The sequence below is a fragment of the Otolemur garnettii genome, unplaced genomic scaffold (assembly GCF_000181295.1).
Source record: "Otolemur garnettii isolate 467f Iridium unplaced genomic scaffold, OtoGar3 scaffold00017, whole genome shotgun sequence".
Lineage (NCBI taxonomy): Eukaryota > Metazoa > Chordata > Mammalia > Primates > Galagidae > Otolemur > Otolemur garnettii.
Window position 1 is genome coordinate 24,789,874 of NW_003852412.1, and position 4,975 is coordinate 24,794,848.

Consider the following 4,975-nt stretch of genomic DNA (forward strand, 5'->3'; position numbering starts at 1 on the left):
TGGAAAGGCACCTAATAAAACTAAGTGCTGCTTAAATGTCTGGGATCCAGGACTCTTAAGTTCATCCCAGCTCTAACATACTACAATGCAAATTACAAGATGCTTTGTTGTTTAGGGACATGCAAAAACAGCTTGACTGAAACTATTCAGTGAACCAACAGATTGGTCTTTTTATGTGTCTTGAGATTAGGACACAATCCTTATAGTTACTGACCAGGTACTAGAAAGAACAGATGGTAAAGTTCACAAACTGTCCTTCTTGTTGTACAGTCTCTCAAAAGATCAGTGTCAGTTCTTGATTATAGAATTTTCCAAACGAAAATGTTTGCATTTTTAACCTCTTAGAATGAAATTATAAAATTATGAAGGTGAATATTCAGAGTGGAGAACTAACATTTCTTTAATCACTAACTGCTACTTTTGACTTCTGAGATAGAGGTGGACTCCTCAAGAGACAGTTTGGGTGGAAATGCAAACAGAGTGTTCTGTAAATTTGCAGATTGGATTGTCCTGCCTTTGCCTGTATCAGTATTTTACTTTAAACCATATAACCATAAAACAGTATTTTTTTCAGCTACTCTTTCTAGTATTCCAGTCACATTCATAAGACTGAGGCGTTTTTGTCTGTTTATAATGGCCCATTGACTGGCTATGATTCGTTGCTGCTTTTTGCAGCCCTGATGTTGTAACTGAGCTTCAGCCGAGATGGCCCTGTGATTTTGACTTCACTCAGGCAGCGATGTCACGTAATTCTGATTGAAAGCTTGGTCATGGCCCATGCTCATTATTTAGGAACTAAAAATCAAGCTTGTTAACTCTTCACTATTGCATTAAAAGTAAGTAGGAAAACATAATATTGTACATAAACTTATAGAAAAGGAAACTGTACCTGTGCAAAGAAGACTATCAAATCTTTTGAAACTTGTTAAGCTATTGGAAAGCCACCATGATGTTTTTGACTGAGAAGACTCAGTAACAAGACATTTCAGTTATATGAAATTGATCCATGAATTTAATATAATTCCAACTAGAGTCTCAATGGGGTTAAATTTTTTTTAAATAAATCGGATAACTATTAAAAATAATACTAATTATTTGAATATAAAAGAATGCACCGAGGGAGGGGAGGGGAGGGGAGAGGATGGATGGAGGGAGGTGACTGGTGGGACCACACCTATGGTTCATCTTACAAGGGTACCTGTGAATCTTTCTAAATGTAGAATATAAATGTCTTAACACAATAACTAAGAAAATGCCATGAAGGCTATGTTAACCAGTTTGATGAAAATATTTCAAATTGTATATAAAACCTGCACACTGTATCCCATGATGCCTTAATGTACACAGCTATGGTTTAATAAAAATTAAAGTAGCCAGGCATTTGTGGTGGGCACCTGGACTCCCAGCTACTCAGAATACTTGAGGTAAGGGAATTGCTTGAGCCCAAGAGTTTGAGGTTGCTATGGACTATGAGGCCAGGGCACTCTACCCAGGGCGACAAAGTGAAACTCTGTCTTAAAACAAGACAAAACAAAAATAAATAAAAACTCTTTCACTTAAAAAAAGAAAAAAAGAATGCACCACAAAGGGGAGCCCGAGTGTTAGGTACATAGTTAGGACCTCCCTGCTCTTCTAGGGACAGAGGCCGGCACTCTGCCTTGGTGCTGCCCTGGCCAATTGCCCCTGGGGAAGAAGGACAGGGTGGGAGTAAGTTTGTCTTGATAGACATTGAAACATTAAAAATCAATTATTGGCAAATAATTTGGTGTTAGTAAAGTATCAAAATTATATATTGGGAGAATAAAGGCGAGCCCTCAAGCCAGTACACAAGGCAATATGTGGCTGTTGTCAGGGAAAAGATGTTTCATGTAATAGTGTTAACACAAGTAGCTACTCATTTAGAAGAGAGTAAAAATGGGCCTTTCATTGCTTTACTGTACACGAGATATAAATTCCAATTGTAGTAAGGGTTTTTATATATTAAAAAAAATTATTGTTATTATTGTTTTTTGTTTGGGATTCATTGAGGGTATAAAGAATTAGGTTACAGTGATTACATTTATTAAATTATAATTATGTCATGCCCCCAAGCAGCTTACCATATACTGTGACGCCCATCCCCCTCCCACCTCCCCTCTCTCCTGAGTTGCTCATTCTGCCACCCCTCCTTGTATTAGCTCATTTACTGCCTTCATATCAGAATAGATTACATTGGATTCCGGCTTCTCCGTTCTTGTGATGCTTTATTGAGGACAATGTGTCCCACCTCCACCCAGGTTAATGCGAAAGATGTAAAGTCTCCGATATTTTAGTGGCTGGATAGTATTCTGTGGTATACAAAAAATATGGCATGCCTCACGGATTTGTGGGTCATCCTTGCACAGGGGCCATGCTAATCTCTGTTTTAGTATATGTGCTGCTGAAGTGAGCACAAGGAGTTATATATTATTGTTCTGTTGAAATAAGTTAACTCTCTATCAGTTGTGTTGGATAGACTTTCAAAGAGTAAAGATAAACCATAATAACCATGCCAATCACTGAGGAAAAAAAAGAAGCTAAGAGCCGTCTGAGCAGCGGGAAGCATGCAGAATACATCAGGCCCGGAGGGCTGGGGCTTCACTCCTCTCCCCTTCCCTGGACCGGCTGCTTCATCCATTAGCTTCATGTTCCTGGCATTTGTGATATAAAGAACAATGTATAGCCAATGGATAGCTTATGTTATTTTGACATAAATTCTTGGTAAACAACTTAGGAACTAAGTTAGACACAACTAAATACCTTTTTTCCTTTAAAAAACCACTTGTAACTGCTGCTAATTGGTGTGGGGCATCATTCAGGGCACCCAGACGCAGGGCAAATGAATGTCTGCTCCTGGTTTGCAATCCTCACGCTTGGCCCAAACCAGCTCTCCACTTGGATTTATTTTGACCCATTTCCTCTTCCCTTTAGGTCGACAATATACACAGTGAAAGCCACAGAATGCTCTATCCAGGTTTCTAACACTGATTACCTTGATGGGGGTATAATAATTTATAGACCAGTAAAGGGAAAACAAGAAAAACAATACATCAGCAAAGAAAGAAAGAAACAAATTTTTCACAGTAAAAGATCACCCTTTGTGATGTGCCTGTAAGAAGCATCGAGAGCAGCAGGGGAGAACGGTCCCTGAGGTGTCACTGCAGTGTGGCGGGATTTCTAATGGTTTTTGTTGTCTTCACTATGCTTTTTTGTACTGATTACATTTCAGTTTCCAGAAAACATTTGAGATTCTATAACAACCGATGAAGTTTTTCTGACTGGAGGGCAATCAGACCACAGGGAGAGGAAGCGGGAAAGGAGAGAATTTTACTTGTGCTGCAAGAGGATGGTACCAAGTCACTACGCAAGGCAGCAACGGTTATTATGTGTCTTTCCAAAAATTATTGACATGCTAAGAAAAATAGCAGTTTGGTAGGAACCATGAAGCTCTTACTGTTTTAATTTTTGCAGTGATTGTAGTGAAAGAGGACTAGGCTTATAACAAACAAAGGACTGTGGGTGACTCTAACTGTGACGGTTTTGTCCTGTGTCAGCTAAGCTTGGTCTGTTGTTCCCTTTGCTCCTTCTCCTGTGTGGCTCGGAGGTAGGTTTCTACATAGACATGTGAGTGAGATTTGGGGAACAAAAGTGAAGTAGCCGCCCTTACATTCTGAAGGGTGCCTGGATAAGAGGCAGAGGGGGACGTGGAGAAGGGCCAGTGGGTTCACTGTGTCTTTGCTTTCCCGGGGGCACGGTGGCACTTGTGCTGGCGGCCAGCCCTGCCCAACCACTGCAGCTTCAGGATTGCCACCAGACGTTTCACTGAGGTGTCTCCGAAGTAACAGCCATGAGGAACAACCAACCCTCCACAGGCTTTGATGGTCTCCTCTTCATGGGAAGTAGCTGGAAGTTCTGATTTGTTTGTCCACACCAGAGGTAGTTCATACGTTTTTCTCTGATTTTTTTTTGGCTTTTAATTCTCTAGATCCTCCCATAATTGTATAAAATATAATTTCTGTAATAAATTCCTCATTCATTGTTTTTCATAGTAGTTCTGCTTTTGCGACTGAATTTTGATACAGAATTTGGTTCCTAGAAATGGGATGTTCTCATAACAAAAACCAAAATCATCTGGCACTGGCTTTCAGACTAGGTTGTAGGAGGAATGTGAAAAAGTCTTGAAGAAATTCTTTGCATAAACTCAAAGGACCTTGAGCAAATTGATGTGAAGAGCTTGGAAAACAGCAAAAAGAACTTTAGTGAAGGCTTGACAGAAGGGGGTACTTGCTATGTAATAGGGCAGGATTGGCAATGTTGTCACTGGCAATGACGTAGGAGATGGAAAGTGTACCCAAGCAACCTAAGGATGTGGGTGAGTAGATTCAGCACATTAACGCCATGGGAGACATAGTTAACTCATGCTTGTTTTGAGCTCAGAGCCTTGTGAAACTGTGACACCTCTGCTCATTATTTTGCCATCAATGACTATGTCTCCCCAGCCTCCTGTCATCCTGGTGCAGCTAGCTGGCCACCCACAAGTGCCACCAGGGCTGGACTGCAATTGCCATAACTTCTGACTATTCATTTCACCCTGAGTGTTTGCCTGGTGGCTCTCTGAATGAAATTGTTGTGATAATATGCAGTGATGTGCTATTTTACACATTTGTGGGGGTATGATTCCGAGGTCATCATATAGGACCCAAGGTCCACTCCAGACACAATTAAATACTTTCAGTATAACAAAAGACTTAATTCTCAGAAAGAAATCCAGTAAGTTGTGAGTCATAGACAGTCACATGCAGTCTAAGAATGATTCTAGTGCCATGTGAGTTTCGTATAGCTCATGTACAGAAAACAACAAAAACCAAATTTTTCATTAAGTTAGAAAGGACTGTTTTGTTTTCAAAGTTTTTGTTCTGCTTTCATAAAACACTGTGGTTCCAAGGAAAAGTTTTTT

At 40.1% G+C, this 4,975-nt stretch overlaps 1 pseudogene; it reads right to left on the reverse strand.

Annotated features, from left to right (window-relative positions):
• Window positions 1-2,339: 2,339 nt before the first annotated feature.
• LOC111723972 lies at window positions 2,340-2,432 on the reverse strand (annotated as a pseudogene).
• Between the last annotated feature and the right edge of the window lie 2,543 nt (window positions 2,433-4,975).